Raw genomic sequence first — 25,929 nt, forward strand, 5'->3', positions numbered from 1 at the left:
CCCTCATACAAAAATTAATTCAAGATGGATTAAAGACTTAAATGTTAGACCTAAAATCATAAGAAACCCTAGAGGAAAACCTAGGCAATACCATTCAGGACTCAGGCATGGGCAAGGACTTCATGTCTAAAGCACTAAAAAGCAATGCTACAAAAGCCAAAATGGACAAATGGGATCTAATTAAACTAAAGAGCTTCTGCACAGCAAAAGAAACTACCATCAGAGCGAACAGGCATCCTACAGAATGGGAGAAAATTTTTGCAATCTACTCATCTGACAAACGGCTAATATCCAGAATCTACCAAGAACTCAAACAAACTTACAAGAAAAAAACAAACCCATCAAAAAGTGGGCGAAGGATATGAACAGATACTTCTCAAAAGAAGACATCTATGCAGCCAGCAGACACATGAAAAACTGCTCATCACTGGCCATCAGAGAAATGCAAATCAAAACCACAATGAGATACCATCTCACACCAATTAGAATGGCGATCATTAAAAAGTCAAGAAGCAACAGATGCTGGAGAGGATGTGGAGAAATAGGAACATTTTTACACTGTTGGTGAGACTATAAACTAGTTCAACCATTGTGGAAGACAGTGTGGCAATTCCTCAAAGATCTAGAACTAGAAATACCATTTGACCCAGCCATCCCATTACTGGGTATATACCCAAAGGATTATAAATCACGCTGCTATAAAGACACATGTGCATGTATGTTTATTGCGGCACTCTTCACAATAGCAAAGACTTGGAACCAACCCAAATGTCCGTCCATGATAGACTGGATTAAGAAAATGTGGCATATATACACCATTGAATAGTCTGCAGCCATAAAAAAAGATGAGTTCATGTCCTTTGTAGGGACATGGATGAAGCTGGAAGCCATCATTCTCATCAAACTATTGCAAGGACAAAAAACCAAACACTGCATGTTCTCACTCATAGGTGGGAACTGAACAATTAGAACACTTGGACACAGGAAGTGGAACATTACACACACACTGGGGCCTGGTGTGCGGTGGGGGGAGAGGGGAGAGATAGCATTAGGAGTTATACCTAATGTAAATGACGAGCTAATGGGTGCAGCACACCAACATGGCATGTGTATACATATGTAACAAACCTGCACGTTGTACACATGTACCCTAGAACTTTAATAAAGAAAAACAAAAATAGGAGTCAGATAAAGATAAAAATGTCAGCATCATTTATTGAAAAAATGGATTGGAAAAACTTGGCCTATATTTGAGGACACAATGGGACCCTTCTTATTTTCTCTTTGAATTATACTACCCTTCCTAGTAGCAGGCACAATGGCTGAAAAATTATAGATTTCACTTTCTCACACTGCCCTAGTGAAAAGCATTCAATAAAATTTGCAAGCAGGCAACTAGAAAAATAATAAAATAAGAAAGGGCATTTCACACAATAACAGTGACCTTTATTTCATTAGCTCTGCTTATTATCAACAAAGTGCTTATTAGTATTAGAAAGATTTGGGACATGATAAGTGAAGACATTGGCAGTGGTTTTTATCCCAATATTTCCAAAAGTATGAATATTATTTTCTGGTCTGAGAAGGCATATAAAAGAACAGAGAGGATGATTCTCCCTACAGAAGAGATGACAGTGTTAAATACCACACACAAAAGTCAAAGGAAAGGTCAAGAAAGACGAGAACAGAAAACTGATCAGAGAGTCTAGCATGGTAGGGTTTATTGGTAATCTTTTAAATAGAAGTTTCTGCAATTCTGCAATTCAATGATTCTCAAATGTTATTGTGCTCCAGAATTGCCTGGAGGGCTTGGTAAAACACAAATTGCTGGGCTTCAGTTTGAATTTTTAGTTCACCAGTTCTTTGAAAGGAACAGTTGAACTTGCATTTCTAACATTCTCGGGTGTATTAGTTTGTTTTCACACTGCTATAAAGACATACCTGAGACTGGGTAATTTATAAAGAAAAGTGGCTTTATTGACTCACAGTTCTGTATGGCTGGGGGAGACCTCAGGAAACTTACAATCATGGCAGAAGGAGAAGAGGCAGGTGAGAGATGGAGGCAGGTGAGAGAGAGTGAGAATGAGAAGGGAAAACTGCCTTATATAAACCATCAGATCTCATGACAACTCACTATCACAAGAACGACATGGGAGAAAACACCCCCACGATCCAATTATCTCCTGCTTGGTTCCTCCTTTAACATGTGGGCATTGTGGGGATTACAAATTGAGATGAGATTTTGATGGGGACACAGAGCCAAACCACATCACCAGGTAATGTTGATGCTGTTGGTCCGGGACCACGTTTGGAAAACCACTGCTATAAAGTATTGAGAGCAAAAGCTAATGTGGAATTGTGGAGTAAATGGACTATGAGAAAGTAGGAGAAGAGTATCTTGACTATTCTTTCAAGAAACTTGGCTATGAAGAAAAGTATAGAGATAAATAAATGCTGGGACTAGAGGTTATGTGGAGTTGAGGATAGATTTCCATTAAGTTATGCAGACATCTTTATTCCCATGACATTAACTGTAATTGAATTGGTTTTGTCACACATTTACAACTGAACACTATTGTAACCTATCTTTTGCGGTGATTACGTGCTGGATATCTTCTATTTGCCCCAGCAGATTCGCTCTCTCCATTATTTTACCATGTTCTGCAAGCTCCCTTGTCATAGGGCTTGCTGTTGAGTTTCATCAATGGGGACCCCGGCAGAGATAAGAGGGAATGAGGAGGATGAGGTTGGAGTATTGTTTCCCTCGCATCCTCCTTGCCAGTTGCCTTGGACTGACTCTGTTCCATGACAAAAGACCATTGTTCCTCTCAAGGTGGCCATTTCTAAAAGACTCTCTTCTTTCAGATTCTGATAACTGTTGTCTCCTTTAGTTCCTATTATTTGTGTTCTTTCCATTCCCTAGCCAAACTTTTATTAATTGAATAGCCTTTTATCAGACATTCTTCGGATTATTCTACTTGAGAATACCACCTAGGAAGTTGAATGATATGAGGCTCACACACGTCATGCGTGTGTGTGTTCCTGTCACTATCTCATAGATTTTCTTTTGAGTTACAACCCTTCTTCCACTTTCAGTTCATGTGATTCAGGTAGTAATGATGATCCTTCTCCATATTTAGTATTGGGCTTGTGGTATATTGTAGATTTCCTGCACAGTTCAGCTCAGAGAAGGACATTTGATATAATTTTATCCAGTGAAATTCAACCCCTAGACTAGATATATATGAAAGAGGTAATTTCCTCTGTGATCGCTAAGCTGATACTTTGTAAGTATGGATCTTCCCATGACCTTTATCGTCACTTATGAGATCCTGTCCGGAAATGAAGGCCTACAGAGGAAAACAGAAATAAAAAATGAAGAAAAACAGATTTGTAATGATGTCTTTCAAAAACATAGATTCAGCTGAAAGTAGTTACGTCTAAGTGTTAATATTTATTTTCATGTAATTTGTAATAGAAATTGTTTTTACTAATTTACTCCTATTTTCTCCCTTGTTCCGTGTGTATGTATTTCAATTTCCACCTTTTACCTATCTACACAGCACTGCTTTGAACTTTCCCCATTTCTCCAGCTTTTTCTTAAATCCAGCTTTCTAAACTCCAAAGGTATATTTGTACATATATGGTCCCTCTTGAACAACCTTATAAAAACTGTATCAGAAATAAATTTCACCCTAAGGAAAAAATTGATTTCAAAAAGACTTTGGTGATGGAGTAAAAACTACTATATTTGCAACCTTACCAATACATCTGAGGCTTTCAGGTAGAAAAACTTAATTGTTGTCATTTTAAGTCTATGGACCCTAAACCATAAAACTACATGAAATTTTTACAGAATTACTTCAAACTATCATTTGTTTATACTTTGTACTACAGCTGTGTTTGTTAATCTACCGTATATTGAACTAAAACGATAATAAGCTAAATCGGGTCACAAGACATTTGAGGCACAGAAATCTAAAAAAGCATGGAGCAAAGTAAGAATATTACCCTGGGGATAACAGATAAAAATTGTTAAAATAGGCATAGGACCTTGATGCCTTCTGGATTTTGAAGCTAATCAGCAACATTCACTAAGTGCCAGAGAAATTCAAATAAATATCCTAAGCGCTAGAATTTGATAACACCTTTAAATGTGCTTTCCAACTCACTAAAAATGTATTTTTAAAATACATAAACTACTGCTGTTTGGAATGAAAGAAGAATCCATTTATTTGAAGTGGCTTAAAAAAAGTCTTAGCTCATGTTTATCAAACCTGACAAATACTAAGAAAAATTGTTAATGACTAGATTTTTTTTAAAAAAGGAACAAAGGATGAAAAAACAACAATCTATTTCTCTACATTTGATATATATTTTAGCATTTTAAGACATAATTTTTTTAAATGCCAGTTATTTACACTGCTAAGTAAATGGAAAGTCATTAGTAGCTTCTTGTCCAAGTGTGTGTTCCTTAATAAGCAATTCCATTTGCAGATATTTGCTAGCAATTGTTTCACAAGCTTTCACCCTTTTGTGTTCCATGCCACCCACATCATGGGGTTTCCCAAGGAGCTAACAATGGCTACAGAAGTATTCCTCTACCCTCTCCTTCACCTTGTACCAAGCAGCTGATTTCAGCAACTGTCAGTGATCCCTGGCAGAGGTTAATCCATTCATGCTTTGGGACAGCTGGTTTCAGTGGCAAGTGTTTCCTTGGGCCGCTGGAAAAAGAACAGGCTCCAGAGGTCTTCTCAATTTTCAACAGCTGTATGGGAGCACAGAGGTCTGCCAGCTCCTGGTTTGTAAGTCTGCCGTTCAGGAAACTCAGTCGGAGCTGCAATTCAATTCTTACCCATAGCATTGTCACCTGTTCTGACAATGGACAGTTGTCAGGAAATTCAGTCAGCAAATTCACAGAGAAAATGTGCTTGGTTTAATACTGTCCCTTTGATAAACAATGACTTTGCTTACTAAGATTTCTGTGTAATTCAAAATGATGGGGAAGAATTATGTACTAAATCTACCTCCTTACCCTAATGGTCCTCATCCTTGGCTGCTCATGTGAATCACCGAGAGCGTGAGGAAAATATGGATGCCCAAATCCCATTCTCAAAGATTTTTACTTTGATAGCCTGGGAGGGAACCCTAGGCAACAGGATATTCAAAAGCTTCCCAAGTGATTGTCATGGCCAGCCAAAGTTGAAAACAATTGCATTAGTCCAACTTGCTCTCTGAAATTGTTTTCAGAACTACCCTCCTGTCTTCTCAGTCAAATCCAGAACACCCTTCTTTGTTTCACCTGAACTTGAGTTTTACACCTGTTTGGTTCAATCCCACACACTATTTTAAAATTGTCACCTGGCAGTTCTGCAATATTATGCCTTACTCTGCCCATTAATATTTCAATTTCTAGTCATGCTATGAAGACTTCACTTTTTTTTTTTTGACAGCTGTCTGCAAGCCAATCATTTCTAAACTAAACAAAGTAAGGGATTATGCTATAATTCAGTCTTAATTCCTTTTGTTCTTTCTCTCAATCTTTCTCCTGTATTATTTTCCTGCCCATTGTGACTTGCCCTCTTTCAGGTGGAAGCCTTCAAGGAGATGAGGAACTCAGACAAACACTGGCTTATACATTACATTCATTTTAAGCTAATCTACCTTGGTATGCAATAATTCTCAGAGAAAAAGGGAAAGGCTTAAGTAATTAAAAATGCCCTTCACTACAAGTGCAACAGGGAAGATGATCCCTGAGGATGCTTCGTGCTCACCTGTAATTTAGAAAAATGAAGCAACGAAAGAAAATGTGATCTTCAAGAAAATAGAGGTTTAATAAACAAATATAGCTAGTAATTAGGAGTTAATAAAAAGTAATTAGCAAGCAATGTTCTCTTCTTTACTTTTCAGTAGAGAAGCTCTCCTTGGACCCTGAAAATAAAGCTATAAATAAATGAAACAAGAATGATTTTATTCTAACTTCAGTTTGACCTCTGATTGCTCAATCATCAACAGTGGCTTGAATTCCCTGAGAATGAGTCTTGGAAGATTTAATAGACATTATTCTCTGTCTTGCCAAAGTGACATGTAGTTTAGGATGCTGGGAGCGAATGCCTGTTTTCATCCTCACCCAACAAAAAGGGGAAAAATATACCAATAAGTGCTTTTAATGTTGAAATTACTTAGATCATATTTCTACAAGTTTGTTTCACAATATCATTTAACACACTACTTCACTCTGCTTCTGTGGGCAGAGCCACAGTCTCCAAAATAAGCAGTAATTATATACCAGGCAAGCTTCACAAGAATGTCCCATCTTCATAATTCTAATAAAATCATTATGAGGTAGGATAATTAAACATATCTTGCAGATAAAGAAACAGGCTCAGAGATATTAAATAATTTGTGAACTGTCACTCAAAGGAAAGTGACCTAGTAGACATTCAAAGCTAGACCAACCTGAGCCCAAGTCATGAGAGATTTTCTGATTCAAGAATGAAATCTTGGATTCCTCGTTTGAGATATTACAACAAAGTGCTACACCTTTGTGCTTAAGAGGTTGTACTTTGGAGACAAGAGACAGATGAAGATATGAATCCCGGGTTCACCAAATAATAGCCCTTATAAATCTAAGCTTTTTCACCTAAAGGATGAGACTCTTACTACCTATCATGGTAGCATTGAACCCATTGTCAGGATTCAAAAGGCATTATGAATAAAACACTCAGCTTGGGCTGGCAAAAGGTAAATATTAAAAAATGATAATAGTGTTATTATTTTTGAGATTAACTGTGTATAATAAGTTAACCATATTTTTTATATTTAAATTGTTTGATAGTCTTACTTTGGGGCTTTACTTACTGTATTTAATGTATTTGGCAATACAGAGAATAAGGTCTATTAAATCTTCCAAGACTCATTCTTAGGGAATACTAACCACTGTCAATGATTGAACATGAGAGGTCAAACTGACATTAGAATAAAATCATTCTTGTTTCATTTATTTATATTCATTATACAACATATATCAATTTATCTCCTATGATGGGTCAGGCAGGGTTCTTAGAGCTGAGAATACAGTAGTGAACATACCAGATAAAAATATCTGCTCTCATGAATCTTACATTTGTGTAATAATTGTCTTGCCTCTCTATTAGCAAAAAGATTCAAATCACCATTAGAGAATTAGCTATTTAAAACAAAGTCCAGCTGATCTTTTCCATTCTATTTGATATCAAGTATTTCAAAGAGATTTCTTAATTTTAGCCATAAAGTATAAATTTCAGGCATGAAAAGATTAAGTGTTGCTAACAGCTATCCCAAATTACCCCATTTAAATTTCTTTGGATTAGAAGTAGTACTAAAAATCAATTAGTAGCATATAATCGGGCCTGCACAACTGCTTTATTCATTCTCTGTATTTTTTACCTGAAACCATCATGTTTTAAAATATGGAGTCAATTGGTTAAGCATGGTACATGCACCTTAATGTTAACAGCACGTTGAAACATACCTAAGTAGTTCAGCCAGGAGCAAGACAACATGAAGGTTCTTGAAAGCCAACTGCAGTAGTCGATAGAACTCAGATGAAGGTGACATGCCAATTATCTGTTTATTTTTCCATGATCAGAGCAGCAAAAGGCAGAAGGATGTCAGATGGATGTAGATTAAAGTAAGGGACTGAAACTCTGAAGGATAACACCTTCACATTTTTCTTGTTCTTCCTCTGCTTTCTATTTATGTTTTTGTTTCTCCTGATGCTGCAGGAATTGATGAGTGAAAAAATCTGAACTAGTCTAAAAAATACTGAGGATCCTGTAAAGAAGTCTGGGGAGAAATCCAGGCAGGTAAAATAAGATAACATTGTTCTGTGTAGGTTGGAATTATTCAATTTTTAAAAAAGCTCTGAAAATTATTTCAAAATGTAAACTTGCTGGAACAATTTAAACAGCTTCTCAAACTGCCTCATCTTTTATGACTCCATTCCATCGAAATCTTCTCTTCAACTTGTACACCAGATTTTCTGGGTTCCCTTTTCTTAGCCTATACTTGTAAGCATAACCATTTTCTATGGCTGTTAACATGTTGCTGATTGATCTTTTTTTTAAATGTATTACTAATATAGGAGAATAATCAAGGCTGTGGGTGTATTTTAAGAGAAAAATAAAGGCAGAGAACAACTCTTTTATTACTTAATGTGGGTATACTTTAAGAGGAAGATAAAGGCAAAGAGAAAAACTCTTTAATTACTTAATTAAAAGTAAGTTAATATTTTGTGCTTGAAAATGCACATGCAGTATGATTTTTATTTGCAATGACAGCAAGGATGCTATTAATCAATGGTTGTATTGATTGTGTTAAATATCTTCCATTGCATCTGCAAATTATCTCTCCCTCTTTCCCCTTATCTGCCCTACGGGACTCTTCTGTATGGACTACTTGCTTTCTGGCTTCTAGGTGGGGTTGGCAAATGGGGAACCTTAATAGAAGATGGATGAGGTCAAGATGTTTATTCTCTTGGTTCTTTCCTTAATCTTTCCTTACGAGGTTTCCTCAGGCTGGCCTTATCAAGGCTTCAAGGGGAAGCCCTCTGAACCCAACTTCTTCCTGCAGTGTTTTGGTAACTACTTCTTCCCTTGCTCCTTCAGGCCTAAGGATAATGGAGAACCCTGTTCTTGAGTTTCCCCTACCAAGCTTACACCTCTTTAAACAGGCCCTGTGGTTCCAGATTCATTCATTCCCTGCCCCGATCTTGCCCTCTCTTGCCTTCCCCTCTTTATTCCTTTCTGGGACATCTCTAGCTTTATTTCAGCATTCACCTTCCCATTTCCTCACATGAAAGGTGATATGCACTGTAGCCTTGAAGCGTGTACAGGATTAGTCTAGCAAATCATTTTAATCCTATTTATATTTCCAATGATTGCTTTATACATGTTTGTGTGACCTAGTCCTGGTCCATGAGGCCTGAGGAAAAGACTGCCACCAGAGAGTTTTGGAGGCCTTTTTTTTCCCCTCAAAAAAGAGACTTGCTGAAGAAAAATCTTCCTCTTCTAGGCTAGATGCTTTTGTGTTTGTATGTGACTCCTGGAGCTGCAATTATCTTGCAGCCATGAGGAAGACATCTCGGCCATACTGCACATGAATGAGCAGGAGGGTGGAGAATGCTTAGGCCCATACCTATGTCTTTGTGCCTCTGCACAGTCAGACTCGGAACCACTTACCTTGTTATGTACAATTGTATGCCCATTACTAATTAAATGATTTACAGTGATTTTTCTGCCATTTTGCAGCTCAAGGCACCCTGAAAGAATTATTTGTCTAAAGAAAGAGATCTAGAACAAAAGTTTGACTTGACAGATATCACTTCAGGTTACTCTTAAAAATTGAACAAGGCTGGGCGCAGTGGCTCACGCCTATAATCCCAGCACTTTGGGAGACCAAGGCGGGCAGATCATGAGGTCAGGAGATCAAGACCATCCTGGCCAACATGGTGAAACCCCATGTCTACTAAAATACAAAAAATTAGCCGGGCGTGGTGGCATGCACCTGTAGTCCCAGCTACTCGGGATGCTGAGGCAGGAGAATTGCTTGAACCCGGGAGGCGGAGCTTACAGTGAGCCAAGATGGTGCCACTGCACTCCAGCCTGGTGACAGAGCAAGACTGTCTCAAAAAAAAAAAAAAAAAAAGTTGAAGGAGGAGTGGGAAGGAAATCAGTGACTGTAATTCTTTGCTTCATTGTGTATATACTCCTATGGCACAGACATAGGTAAGAAAAAAATAAAATATCTAACTCTAATTTCTTGGAAAATCATTTTTGACTAATAAGTGAACCTTTAATATGAAGAAATTTCAGTAATTGTACAGTAACAGTAGAAATTATCCAGCAGTGTTTCAGTCAAAGAAAACCAAAGCTCATCTGGTGTCTTAGTCTATTTGGGCTACTACAACAAAGCACTATAAACTGGATGGCTTATCAATAACAGACATTGACTTCTCACACTTTTGGTGTTTGGAAGTCCAAGATAGGAATGCCAGCATGGTTGGGCTCTGGGGAGGACTCTCTTTTAGGTTGTGGGTGGCTGACTTCTTATTGTGTTCTCACATAGCAAAAGGAAAGGGAATGGGCTAACTCTGACATCTTTCTATAAAAGCGCTAATATCATCTATGAGGATCCCACCTTTAAGATTTAATTACCTCCCAAAGGCCATACCTCCTAGTACTATCACATTGAGGTTAACATATCAACTATGAATTTTGGCAGTAGGGAGTAGGGCCACAAATATTCAGTCCATTGCATTTGGTCTTAAAATGTTTAATTATGTATGTCATTGATTTAAAAACTCAGAATTGAGATATTTTACAAATAATTATTTCTGTAGAAGGAAAAATGGTTATGAGTTGCTCCTGACAGACTTAAAACCTCAGTTACAAAAACAATGATCATTTTACTCTCTGGACTATGCATGTTCTCTTTTGTCTGGAAACCCTCTCACATTCTCTTGATCCATCAGTTCTATCAGTCTTTCATGATCGTCCTCAGGACCTGTATGCCCCAAGAAGCTTTTCTTGGTCCCTCAAGGGACTGTGCTTTTCCTTTCTTGTAAGACACAGCATGAATTCACTACTTTTTTTAATTATTATACTTTAAGTCCTAGGATACATGTGCAGAATATGCAGGTTTGTTACATAGGTATACATTTGCCATGTTGGTTTGCTGCACCCATCAACCTGTCATCTACATTAGGTATTTCTCCTAATGCTGTCCCTCCCCTAGTTCCCCACCCTCCAACATGTCCCAGTGTGTGATGTTCCCCTCCCTGTGTTCATGTGTTCTCATTGTTCAGCTCTGACTTATGAGTGAGAAGACGCAGTGTTTGGTTTTCTGTTCCTCTGTTAGTTTGCTGAGAATGACGGTTTCCAGCTTCATCCATGTCCCTGCAAAGGACATGAACTCATCCTTTTTTATGGCTGCATAGTATTCCATGGTGTATATGTGCCACATTTGCTTTATCCAGACTATCATTAATGGGCATTTGTGTTGGTTCCAAGTCTTTGCTATTGTGAACAGTGCTACAATAAACATATGTGTGCAACTGTCTTTATAGTAGAATAATTTATAATCCTTTGGGTATATACCCAGTAATGGGATTGCTGGGTCAAATGGTATTTCTGGTTCTAGATCCTTGAGGAATTGCCACACTAGGAAGAATAATTATCATGAAAATGGCTGTACTGCCCAAAGTAATTTATAGATTCAATGCTATCCCCATCAAGCTACTGCTGACTTTCTTTGTACAGAGTTAGAAAAAACTACTTTAAATTTCATATGGAACCAAAAAAAAGCCTGCATGGCCAAAACAATCCTAAGCAAAAAGAACAAAGCTGGAGGCATCATGCTACCTGACTTCAAACTATACTACAAGGCTACAGTAACCAAAACAGCATGGTACTGGTACCAAAACAGATATATAGACCAATGGAACAGAACAGAGGCCTCAGAAATAACACCACACATCTACAACCATCTGATCTTTGACAAAACTGACAAAAGCAATGGGTAAAGGATTCCCTATTTAATAAATGGTGTTGGGAAAACTGGCTAACCATATGCAGAAAACAAACTGGACCTCTTCCTTGCATCTTATTCAAAAATTAACTCAAGATGGATTAAAGACTTAAACATAAGACCTAAAACCATAAAAACCCTAGAAGAAAACCTAGGCAATACCATTCAATACATAGGCATGAGCAAAGACTTCATGACTAGGAGAATTCACTACTTTTTATAGTTGAGGGCATTTAGATTAAGGGACCTAGAGGAATGTTCAGCTTTCTTACTTAAGGATAAAACCCAACATTTTTAATCTAGCCTAAATATCTTTCTAAGATCTGGCCCCACCAGGTTTACCAGCCTCAGTCTGTCTCACAGTGAGTCGTATAGTCACTCAGGCCCTTGTTTCGGTTCTTCAAACACCCTACTCTTCCCTTAGCTGGGGTACTCTTCTCGGCATGCTCCCCTTCGTCATAATAAGTCCTACTCAGCCTTCAGACCCTTGAGAATTGTTAGTTTCCCCATTCTTTGCTTTTCTAGTATTACGCGCCTTTTCTGTGGCAGGAATAACTGCCACAATTGTAGTTTTATGCATGTGATTATATTAGAAATGTCATCTTTGGTCCTTTGAGAATCTTCTTCTTTGGATATATTTGGGAAAAGGAGTTTTAACTCCTGGCCATTTTGAATCTGCCCAGGTGACACGGACTTCACCCCTTCAAGGGCCTTTATTTTTTACTCTCAGCAATACCTGGGATACCACTTGCTTTGCTTCCCCTTGTGGGACTCTGGGGCCACTGTCTTTTTCAGTCCTTTCTGCTAGCCTCAGTAGGAGATGACGTGAGGGAGGCCACAATTCCCTTTATTGACCTTTAACTTAATTACCCACAATCTTACTAACAAAAGACTGTCCACATGTAATACACTTTATTGAGGAGTTAGGGATTACCAGAGGATTATTACAGTATAGGAGAAAAATACCTTGAAACTAGATGTGAAATGTCACTATTACAAAAGTTCAAAGGACGTAATTTCACATTAGAAGCAGTTTCAATTCCTAATCCTTTTTCCCAATCTCAAAGTCTGCTCTACTTCACACCTTGGAGAGCAAGATCTCTTCAGACTATCCTGGGACACATTTTGATCCATTTATTCAACTCCTTACTCAGAGTTGCTGATCTAGGTTAATAATTCTTGCCTCTCTGTCTACAAGGTTTAGCTAAAGGATGCAATTAGCCACAGTAAAGCATTTATTAAAATCTGAATTCTGCCTAAAATAAGACTATGGTGGCATTCTATAAGACCATTTAGAGAGTTTTTCATTTTAATGTAGCTAACCTTAGTAGGCATTCTACTCCTGTGAAATGAAGATATGTTTCCTTTTTCTCTTAAATCTCCTGGTAGGAACTGTTGGAACACTTACACACATGCACACACCTTTTAGAGAAAACAGTAATTTTCATAAACTGCACAGTTTATATTCATATTAACGGATAAAAAGTTTTCTCTAAATCTAACTTAATCTGTAGAGTCTACCATCTCCTCAATGGAGATGAAAGTTCATGCAGCTAGAAGATACTTTTCCCTTGTTTACTCTCCTGCTTTTATAAATAGATCACACTTAGAAGCTTATCAATGTGAAACAGGGTGCATTATTGTGCCTTTCCAAACAACAAAGCTATCTACTCTTTAGGACAAGCAAACAAACATAGAAGCTTTGCAATGACAGTTTTTCCTGTACCTTGTGTCAACTTAAATTCCTGAGAAGGGTGCTCTTTCCCACAGGTCTCTATAATCTAGGTATTTATCTCTTTCCCTATCTAGGGCATACCCCAATCAAGAGTCTGGGAGGAAGATGGTTATTTTATTTGCACATAGGATAAAACTGCTTAATATGTGTCTTCTGTGCTAAAAATTTAAGCTCCTAAAGCCATAAATGGTATCTGTTTTATTTGTGACTTAGCCCTTGGGGCTACCACAGTAGCATGCATAAAGTAGACCCTCAATAAGTACATATGAGATGAAGAAATGGAGGAGTAAAAGAAAACAGTTTGGACCCAGGAGGGACGTTAGAGATCCTTCTAAATGGGGATACAAAGACACAGAGAGGTTAAGCAACTTGATTTGGATCACGCAGGTAGTGAGTGGAAACATTCAAAGGTTTCATAGCCAACACTTATCTCACTACACTTTGACCAGAATGTTATCTAATTCACTGTCCCAACAATGGTACATGGCACTACTATACCCCCAACAAGTGACTTAAGAAGCCTACTCGGAGACCTATTCTTGGGAGAGCAAAGGGACATGTCAGTTTCACAGCACCTGAAAGGCAGGCAGAGTATTACGCCAATGACTCAGATATAAGAAGAACAAAGGCAGCCAATTATTACCAGGCTGAGGGAGAGAAAGCCAGGTTTTCAAGAAGCAAGACTAGAATTTAGGTCAGATTAGAGTGTTGGAAAGAGTCCTAGGAAGCGGAAACTTCAAGTACAGAGATGCTAAAAGAGAAGATGCTTGACAAGGCCAAGGAACAGCAAGGAGTCAGCGTTGATCAGGGGAGTGAACAAGTGGAATTAGCTTAGAGGTAGGCAAGGCTTATCTGCTCCTCTCTCAGGGCTTTGTAGGCCAGGGCAAAGTGATTTCATGGGCAATAGAGGCATTTGAAGAGTCGCAGACAAAGTAGAGCCATGATCTGATTTACATTTTTAAATTGTTCTGACCACAGTTTGAGGAAGGATGAAGTCACCAGGAGAAAGAACAGAAGCAAGAAGACCACTACAAGGTGATTGCAATGGACAGTCAGTCCTGATAGTAGGCATGGGCTAGGGAGGTCACCATCTGCATATGTGTCACCTGTCTAGATCTGATTAGAAATAATCACTTTCCGCTCTGCCTTCCCATGTCCTTCTTGACATTCAGCCTTTTAATTTGATTGTATGTCTTATATCACCTACAAGATTATAGGTTCCCTATCGACTTCTGCCTCCTATGTAGATTTTGGTGTAGTGCCTTGTTCAGACTAGCAGTTAGTCAAATTTTATTTGAATGTGAAGTAGCTATTTCAATAGAGATTCCCATGTGACAAATGAGTTTCATGGTCAATTAACGTGAACTGACTACGCTTTTCAGGTTTTGCCTGAGAGAACTTTATTTACATGTTTAAATGTAAATTTAAAAGAGAACTGTGGCACTTAGTATTTTGTCTTATATTATAGCTATATGTGTACGTAGCTTATTTCTCCTACTAGATCATGAGCAGTATACTTGAAGGCAATTTGCTGGATTTTGTTCATAATTTTATACCTCAGGACACATAGAGAGTATTCAATAGATATGTACTGATTAGGTTAGATCTAGGGAGATATTTTTGCAATGTATCTTGGTTGCAGCTAGGAATGGTTTGCTGCTCTCTTAATGACTAGAACATAATCACATTCGTGGAGCCACAATATCTATTTGGTTACCTAATAAACCCCTCAGCTATTCTCATGGCTGTTACTAAAGAAGGGACATTGGCAGTGAGCACGGAAAACCTAAGGAAGGTCCGGTACTGGAAGTTGCTTTTTTACTTGCTTTTTTCATCCTTGCACGTCCACAGCTTACTTTCTTTTAGTTTTGATTCTTCCTAATGTGTCTGCTTGTTCCCTGTGTCAGTAATAATACATTTAAAATAACAGTAACATGTTTTATTTGTGGTCTTGTTCACTGAAATAAGGTTCAGTAGATAAATGGGAAGACAATGGGGTATCAGGGGACAGGAGGGAAATAAACAGCTACTTGGGCAAACAATGGGCTGGAACAAAAGATCCAAAGTCTTCACGGATGTGAAAGTCAGCAGAAAAAGGACAGAACCTAAGAGGAACAAATCCAAGAAAGGGCTTATCTTCCCTCTTTGGCTTTGGTCCTCCACCTACCTTCAGCCAATTAACAGGAAGTCAGAGAGAGAGGAAGGCATTGAACAGTCGATAAGAAGGAATAAAACTGATAAGTAACACTGGCTGAGTGTGTACTGAGGTCCAGGGATTAATGCATTTTTTTTTTTTTTTTTGAGGGAGTCTCACTGTTGCCCAGACTGGAATGCAATGACGCAATCTTGGCTAACTGCAAACTCTGCCTCCTGGGTTCAAACAATTCTCCTGCCTCAGCCTCCCTAGTAGCTGGGATTACAGGCACCTGCCACCACACCTGGCTAACTTTTGTATTTTTAGTAGAAACAGGGTTTCACCATGTTGGCCAGGCTGGTCTCAAATTCTTGACCTCAGATGATCCACTCACGTCGGCCTCCCAAAGTGCTGGGATTACAGGTGTGAGCCACTACACCCAGGCTATGCACTTTTAATGCATGAAATCATTTTATCTTCACAACAACTTCATGAAAGAGGTGCCATTATCATGCTTATTTTACAGATGAAGAAGTTGAGGGACAGAGGTAACTTACTAATGGAACTTTCCCAAAGTCAAGAGAAATTGAGAGGAATTTCAAGATGTGTGGTCCAGGGCTATTTATATCCATGTAAAGATAGAAAGAAAAATCAATTATAGATTCCAGAAGAGTACCTGAAGATTTATTTCCTCCTCTTGGATCTCTTCCTTGAACAAAGTCAGTTACTAAACATTGACACTATGCTATAGTTTAAGTACGATAAGAAAATGCTTCTGGTTGCAGTTATTTCTATTCTACTCCATAAATTATACAGGTCTTTTCTGAGGCAGCCTGTTTAAACATGTTGACTTACCCTTCTTGTAAAATGTTTATAGATATGATTTGCCACAGGGAACTATTTTAAAGACCCCAGGCACTGTTGGGAACTATTAAAATAGCTAACTATAAACTAGTTACTAGGGGTATGGAAATTAGAGTCTTTGAGGTTCAGGAAACAATCACCACCAGAAACTAGAGGGAAGATAAGACATAAGAAAGTAAGAAGAAAAATCCAAATATTTAAATAGCAAATTTGACAGGATACAGGCACTTACATGGCAGCCTAAGAAAACCTGTCATGGGATAGAACAAGAATTTATTATAGCTGAACTAGGCCAAATGCAAACACACTGTTGTCTTAAAAAAATTAAAAGGACTAACTCAAATATCAATGAAGGAAGACAAATATGCACACAGGGAAGACATACAATTTGGTCATGTTGGTATCCCTGCTCTGCAAAAGCTTTTAAGTCACAGATTTAACAAGCCGAGGTGAATTGGGGCTCTAAATTCACACATACTCTAGAATTATACTACAATAGCTGTTCAAGTGTTAAGTATCATTTAAAGATGCAAACCAAAAAAAAAAATCCTAGAGGGAAACTCTGTTCACTTCTTTAGCATAAATAAAATGGAAATAACTTACTGATTAAAATGATAGCACCACTGAGCTTACTGTAATACATGTCAATTTTTCAAAAAAAATAGCATTTAAGATTGGTCTGGAGGGGAGGAGATGAGAGATTGAAACATTTCTTGAGCTTAAGTGCTTACTGTTTAAATAAGTATTATCAACCCTACTCTAAATTTTGGAAACCTAGGACATAGAGATGTTAGAAAAAGAGAGAGAAAGGAAGGAGGGAAGGGAGACATTTTCTTGAGATCATAAAGTTGGCATAGGATACAGTCAGACTGACTCACGGACTAGTATACAGTTATGCACCCCAAGATGATGTTTTGATCAATGAGGTACCACATGTATGACAGTGGTTCCATAAGATTATAATACCATAGTTTTACGGAGCCTTTTCTATTTTTAGATATACAAATACCATTGCATTACGGTTGCCTACAGTATTCAGTACAGCAACATGCCATGTAGGTTAGTAGCCTAGGAGCAATCAGCTGTCCCATACAGCCTAGGTGTGCAGTACAGTATAACCATATAGGTTTGTGCAAGTACACTCTATGACATTTGTATACAAGAAAATCACCTAACAATGCCTTTCTCAGAATGAATTCCTGTCATTAAGTGGGGCATGACTAATTCTTTCTACTACACCACTCTCTTATTTAATAAATGCTCAAATAGATTAAAGGAAAATCTGTTGAAATCCATGTTATCAGCAGAGGTCAGAGCCTCATAGAAATGTAAGCTCTCAACTCGGTAATGAAAAAAAATAGAACATTTTTTTTTCTACTGTTACTAATAATAGATACAGGCTGGCATTCCAGTGGATTGAGAAGATAATAAAAAATGAAGAGTAAATGACATTTTAATCACTTCTGATCACTTTGGGGAGCAAATTCTATACAGGAATACCTCAGAGATATTGTGGGTTCAGTTCCAGACGAGTGCAACAAAGCAAACGTTACAATAAAGTGATTCACACAAAGTTTTTGGTTTCCCTGTACATATAAAAGTTATATTTGTATTATATTGTAGTTCATTAAGTGAACAACAGCACTATGTCTAAAAAACAATGTAAATACTTGAATTAAAAGTACTGTATTGCTGTAAAATGCTAACAATCATCTGAGCTCTCAGCAAGGTGAAATTGAACAGCTGATGGAATAAAATTTCTTGTTGGTAGAGAGTCTTGCCTCAATGTTGATGGCTGCTGACTGATCAGGGTGGTGGTTGCTGAAGATAGCTATGATAATTTTCTAAAATAAGAGAATAATGAATTTAGTGTATCAATTGATTCCTCCTTTAATGAAATATTTGTCTGTAGCATGTGATGCTGTTTGATAACATTTTACCCCAGGTAGAACTTCTTTCACAATTGAAGTTAATCCTTTTAAACCCTGCCACTGCCTTATCAGTTAAGTAAACTCCTGTTAATGTTGATATTTTTAACCTCTCCTATGAATCACAAATGTTCTTTATGACATCTAGAATGGTAAATCCTTTCCAGGAGGTTTTCAATTGACTTTGCCCAGATCCATCAGAGGACTCACTATTTGTATCAGTTATAGCCTTAGAAAATGTTTTTGTTAAATTATAAGACATGAAAGTTAAAAATACTCCTTGATCCAGGGGTACAGAATGAATATTGTGTTAGCAGGAATGAACAATATCTTCGTACACCTCCATCAGAGCTTTTGGGTGACCAGGTGCATTGTTAATGAGCAGTAACACTTTGAAAGGTTTTTTTTTTTTTTTTTCTCTAAGCAGTAGTTCTCAACAGTGCACTTAAAATATTCAGTAAAACATTCAATAAACAGAAGTACTGTCATCTAGGCCTTGTCATTTCATTTATAGAGCACAGACAGAGTAGATTTAGCATAATTCTTAAGGGCCCTAAGATTTTCAAAGGGGTAAATGAGAATTGATTTCAACTTAAAGTCACCAGCTGCATTAGCCCTTAACAAGAGAGCCAGTTCTTTGTAGCTTTGAAGCCAGGTATTGATTTCTCCTCTCTAGTGACGAAAGTCCTGGATGGCATCTTTTTCCAATATATGGTTATTTCATGTAAACTGTTTGGTGTAGCTACCTTCATCAATAATCTTAGCTTGAGCTTCTGGGTAATTTGCTGCGGCTTCTATATCAGTACTTGCTGCTTCAAGTTGCACATTTGTGACATGGAGATGATTTCTTTCCTTAAACCTCATGAATAAACCTCTGCTAGCTCGAACTTCTTTTCTACAGCTTCTTCACCTCTTGCAGCCTTCATAGAATTAAGAGAGTTAGGGCCTTACTGTGGATTAGGCTTTGGCTTAAGGGAATGACGTTTGTATACAAGAAAATCACCTAACAATGCCTTTCTCAGAATGAATTCCTGTCATTAAGTGGGGCATGGCTGTAATTCTTTCTACTACACCAGTAGAAAACAATAAGCCCATTTTGTTTACTTATCAGTCATGTGTTCACTGGAGTAACACTTTCTTCTTTTTATGAATTTGATTTTATTTATTTTATTATTATACTTTAAGTTCTAGGGTACATGTGCACAACGTGCAGATTTGTTACATACGTATACGTGTGCCATGTTGGTGTGCTGAACCCATTAACACTTTCAATTTCCCTCCAGAAGTTTTCCTTTGCATTCACAACTTAAATGTTTGGTGCAAGAGACCTAGCTTTCAGTCTATCTTGACCTTCCACATACCTTTCTCACTAAGTTTAATTATTTCTAGCTTTTGATTCAATGTGACAGATGTTTAATTATTTCTTTCACTTGAATACTTACAGGCCATTTTGGGTTATTAAGTGGCCTGATTTCAGTGTTGTTGCATCTCAGGGAATAGAGAGATCAGAGAAGTGGAAGAGAGGGGAACAGCCTGTTGGTGGAACAGTCAGAACACTACATTTATTAGGTTTTCCATTTTACATGGGTGTGGTTCTTGGCACTCCAAAACAATTACAAAAGTAACATGGAAGATCACTGATTATAGATTGCCATAACAGATATTATAATAATGAAAAAGTTTGAGATATTGCAAAAATTATTAAAATGTGACATAGAGACACGAGGTGAGCCCATACTGTTGAAAAAATGGTATAATAGACTTTCTGGACACAGAGTTGTCATAAACCTTCAATTTGTAAAAAAAAAAATAATAATAATAATATCTGTCAAGTGAAAAAAGTGAAGCACAGTAAAATGAGGTATACCTGTATTTCTTCTAATTATTGTTAAAAGTTCTTCAGAATCCCATAGTTCAGCTCATGTTTGGCTTCTAAAGTTCCTAAATAAACTATTTCCAGTTGAAAAGAATGTAGCCTGATTTCTCTTGTTCCTCTTTTCTCCCCCATGTTACATGCACCTGTACCTGTGCATCACAAGTATGTGTTTGTGTGTGTGTATGTGTGGTGTGTGTGTGTGTGTTGAGGGATGGGAAGGAATAAGGAAGGAGAAGTTCTGCCTCTTAAAGAACCTGTTGGAAAGTGGTGGTGAACTGAATCTGTGGTCCTTCTCATCTGAAAATTGTTGCTCCTTCATCTATCTGTGGCTCTGCAGCTAGTTTCTAAATGTTTTTCTTCTATATCGTCTTTTTATCCTTTGGGTGTTCCAAAGGGGGCCCCTCTGGGCATTTCCTTGTTCATATGGCTGTATTGAGACATCCTCCCTCCCACTCCACTGTGAAGATTTTTTTTCTCCCCACACCCCCAACTCCACAAATAGGAATCCATCCCCCATTGCCTTGGACTTTCTGTCCCCCCGTTTCAGTGGGCTGTCTCTTGAAGAAGGTCTTAAGCCTTGGCAACCTTGCATGGTACACTTGTACATGTGCATAGTTTTCCTCCTCTGAGTATTGGAAATACCTTCCTGCCAGAAGAGGGGAAGAAAATAATTTGATGGCTTTAGATATTATTATAATCACATCTTCTTATTACCATGTTAGTAATTAAGAGTTAGTATTAGACTTGTAAGACTATATTAAGCTTGGATGAATCATTATAGCCACCATTGGATTTCACAAGATGTGCTCTGAAAAGAGTGTTTTCCTAGTCATTCGTATCTGTTATCTCTATAATTAATCTGCTTATTAATCTTTGGACATGTTTTCTTCTTTTCTGTTCCCTTTAGGACTTAAGGGGTACTTTTGGAGAGAAGAAGCAAAGCCTAAGATAACATTCGAGTGGTTATGAATGTCTCTGTTCTTGTTGTAACAGGCGTGGGACTTTGGGTTCAAGTAGAAAGGTATAGTCTTTTTCATAGAATTATACAAACTCTGCCCTCAAAACATTAGATATTGGGGATGAAAAGACACAGTGAGATAGAAGTAAAAAATGCACTAATTCTTACTACCTGTGCTGCATCATTTTTGCCTGTCTTTATAGATTCTGATAATTATAGCCCGTAGCACCACCTTGACTGATGCTTGAAATATATTGCTCTTCATTTAACCAGCAACTAAGATCTAGTTCTGAATGTTCATTGGAAAAAAAATAACTTTGAATTCACTGATGTTCAATATTTATCAAAAGCTTAACTAATTTTAAAAATATTTTAGGGAGATTACCTCATGGATGCAGGTCTCTCTTTTTCTAGACACTCCAAAATCTATCTGTAGGTGAAGCCAGGTTACAGGAGAGCTGGGTACACACACTAATGCCATGTTTTGACTCCCTATACAGTTGCTTGTTTCTAGCTGACATCATTTGGTTCTATTGACTGATGGATGATGAAGTGGGAAAAACACCCTTCTGAAAATTGGTGCTAGAATTCTTGGAAGGTATTATTGAAAATTTTGTCCTTTTGCAAGGACCTATGGAAAAACTTACCCTGTAATCTATGATGAATAATCATCTTTGTAATTACACTTGCACGTGGTAAAACTGTCCCCCGATTTGTGCGACAACAGTCTTTTCAGCCTGTGCTTAGGGGGTCCTACAGGGCTTCTGCTGCTCCTGCTAACACATATTGCTGCCTGTCTACTCTAAGAAGAAGGCCGTCTTAGATGGAACCCCCAGAAGCTAACCCGGAGGAAAGCTTCAAGAACAAATGATTTATTAAATAAATCTTTGCAAGAAAAACTGGTAAAGGAGTGGGAGAAGAAGGAGAGGGGAATGGAAGAAGCCAAGCAAAGGGGCAATTTTAGGAAAAGCAGGATCATTTCCCTGCAGGGAAGCTGTGGAATATCAGTTAAGTCCTGTAATTTTACTTGAAGCAAGGGAGCTGAGTTTTCATGCTCCTATACCAGTTAGGGACTGGAAAAGGCTGCCTGGTGAGAATGAAAAGTGTAGGCACTTCCAGCTTTGCCAAGTGGCTCCACTAGCTCAACAGCAAATCCCTGAAGAAAGATGCAGATGCCAACTCTTAAAAGCAAAAAAAAAAAAAAAAAAGAAAGGAATGAGGTACCGGAAGTGCTAAAGGAATCCCAGAGGACTCAGGCAGGCAGAACACTGTGACACAAGTGACACACTGACGACAATATCTGCTTTGGGGACTATAATTAAAACTGACTACCCATCTTCCCCTAAGAATATCAGGACCAATTCCATCATGTGTTAGTTACATTTGTCTCTCTTAGGTTATTTCTGGAACTTTTTGTTTACCAGTATATTTTCTATGCATCTCCTAATATGACTCAAACTTGTATACTTCCACAACCACTCTATAACCGTTCATTGTTCCTCTGGAACTTGGCAAACATCCCTATATCTCCAACCTTATCCTTCACCACAGTCCTCTAATTTATGCTTATTTCTCATTATGAAACCTGTCACCCCTGAGAGTTCCAGTTTCTCTGAAGCCTTTTCAAGGGTGGCTGTCATTTCCCCCAGACTTGGAGAGGGAGTAAAGGTTCTCCTGGCTCCATATTGTCAGTTTTGGACCACTTCTTCCATTCTCCTACTCCTGAAAAACCCCTGATTCCATAAATGGCATTCCATCAGACTTGACCACCCTCAGTTCTTCCTTGTTATAATTTTCTTCTGATCTTAGTTCATTGGTTCTCAAACATGGCTGGACTGACTTTTTTATTTTTTGTTTTTAAATTAATGCCTGGGTCCTACCCTTAGAGATTCTAGTGTGGTTAGCCTGGGCATTAGGACTTATAAAAGCTTCCCAAGTGATTCTAACATGCAGCAAAGTTTCACAGCCAGTGTCCTAATCATTTATTCTCATTTGTTGAAGATTTTTAGTGCCTGTTTCTCTTTAACAGTAAACTGTCATCATTCTCATTGATTTCATGCCCATGTTTATCAATTATTTTCAACTATATCATACTCAATACCTCCCCATGATAAATATAATTTTCCCTTTACTATCTTGAAATAAATTTCATAGATAATATCATCTACCAGCACATACAATATTTAAGTCAATATAATTACCTAATTATAATATGAGAAGAAATAATGTATAATAATATGTACTTTGTGACTGCTCAGTAAAACTATTAGCAATCTGCTTGCAAATATATAGAATTGCAGACTGATGTGGCCATATTATAATGGAGAATTAAATACTATGTCATCAGTAACATAATTTTCTGAAATAATCGCTTTGGTAAATTTCCAAATACATACAACCTTCCTTTGATTTACATATGATTTGCATTTATGAAAAATGTATATTAAGTCTTTGAAACTATGCCATGTGTAAAATAGGTTCCAACCTCAGATAAAAACTGGCAGATTTCCCCCCAATTATATGAATGCCCAGTGAGCTCTTTCAAAATCTTCAGGACATGGAGCAATTCTTCAATAATTGGGACCATCCAAAATATAGAAGGACTTCTGGCATTTCTTGTTTCTACCCACTAAATACCAGTGGCACGTTCCCAATTATTATGAAAGCTAAAAAGAGCCTCATAAATTTCTAAAATACTTTGAATGGAGAGGAATTATCAAATTGAAAATCACTGACATTGACTATTCATAGCCCCTCTGGCCTCTCAGTTGCCAAATTTCCCTGATCCTCTTACCTCACTAGCCTGTCCTTTTTTGGATTCTCCTGCCTTTCATAAGCTTTGTATCAGTCAGGCCCATCAGGTTTAACCAGGGGCTTAGAGTTTAACTTAGGGGATCTTTAGATAATAGCTTAGTATATAGGTTAGTGGAAGGAGTAGAGGATGGTGAAGGACCTGGGGGTTAGTATCAGCCGGAATCTGTTACCATCCTGAGGCCTGATGGTGCAAGGGAGGAAATGCTGTAATTGGAACCAGAGAAAGACCTCAGAATAGTAAGAAAAGAGGCTCCTGCACAGGAGTAGAAACAGCCATGTTTGTGGAGAGGTGGGAAGTGGGGTAGCTAAATATTCATGATTTTTTTTTTCCACTTGCTAATCTACTGATGATGCCATCTGTTTGCCGACTCTTAAGAAGAAGGAGGGGAAGGGATGAAGGTCTGTAGAGTTCAGCATCCTGGGGCACAGAGTAGAGAAGAAAACAGTGGAGAATGGTTTGAGGGTCTAGCATAGCAGACTCATCCAGGTTTGCCTAGGACTTTCTGGTTTTAGCACACAGAGTTTTGAATCCAGGAAAGCTCCACAGTCCTGGGCATATTGGAATAATTGATCACTCTAGAGGAAATTTTTTAGCAAAGAGAAAATAAATCACCGACCTCTGAATGTTGAAATGCGTCTAGGACTCAGCCCTTAGATATGATCTCTTCTGTATCTATGTTCTCCTCCTACAATCTTACCTAGTTATATCTAAATTTAAATTAATATTTATATGCTATTAGGACATTATCCACATAAGGGAATGTGGTTTCCAAGACAAGAGTGACACCAGTGGAGGTGAAAGATGAAAATGAACATTCACAACACTTGCATTTATGTCTTAGTCTTGACTTCTTTCCTCTTAAAACGTGTGTATCCACATGCTTCTTGAACATATTCATTTAGATATTTGGTAGGCATGTCAAAATTAATGTTCTGACTTTGCTTCTTAAACCTGCTTCTTTCCTAAATAACTTCCTCTCAATAAATGAACTCATCACTTATTTACTGAAGATTAAAAACTGAGGGGTCTTCCTAGATGCCTCTGTTTTCTTCACATCCCACATCTAATCCACGTGCAAGCCTTCTTTGCAATACATCTCTTACCTTCACTGGTATCACTCTTGTCTTGGCCGCCTCATTCTCTTGTTGGAATAACTTCATACATCATCTTCTTGCTTCATCTCTTGCCAGCCCACAGGCCATTCTCCGTATAAAAGCTACAGGGATTCTTTTAGTATATAAATCAGATTATATCATTTTTGTTTAAAATCTTCAGTTGCTTATTGTCAACCAGAATGAAATCTACTTTATTCATGTCCTTGCTCAAATGTCACCTCTTCAAAGATTTTTTTAATTTTTTACTGCAGAATCTAAAATAACTATTCCCTGTATTTAAGTTACCCTGTATTCCATATCTGAATTTTCTCCTATCATTTATTATTATCTGGTATTACAGTATAGGTTCTTTTATGTATTTTTTGCCTCCTTCACTAGTATGCAAACTCCAAAAGGCAGGAATGGTTCAGCACTATACTGAAAAACTATACCTTTTGTTTTGTTTTATTTTATTTGTGCAGCTTAAGGATTTTTTTTCCAACTTTTATTTTAGATTCAGGGGGTACATGTGCAGATTTGTTATCTAGTTATACTGCATAAAGCTGAGGCTTAGAGTGTGGATGGTCCTGTCACCCAGGTACTAAGCCTAGTACCCAATAGTTTTTCAACCCTCCCCACAGCCTCCCTCCATCTTCTAGCAGTTCCCAGTGTCTAATATTATCATGTTTATGTTCATGAGTACCCAATATTTAGTTTCCACTTGTAAGTGAGAACATGTGGTATTTAGTTTTCTGTTCCTGTGTTAATTTACTTAGGATAATGGCTTCCAGCTGCATCCATGTTGCTGCAAAGGACATGATTTTTTTTTTTTTTTTATGGCTGTGTAGTGTTCCATGGTCTATGTGTACCATATTTTCTTTAGCACATCGTCAATAGGAACCTAGGTTGATTCCATGTCTTTGATATTGTGAATAGTGCTGTGATGAACATGCCAGC

Source organism: Colobus angolensis, unplaced genomic scaffold (genome assembly GCF_000951035.1).
Source record: "Colobus angolensis palliatus isolate OR3802 unplaced genomic scaffold, Cang.pa_1.0 Scaffold224, whole genome shotgun sequence".
NCBI lineage: Eukaryota > Metazoa > Chordata > Mammalia > Primates > Cercopithecidae > Colobus > Colobus angolensis.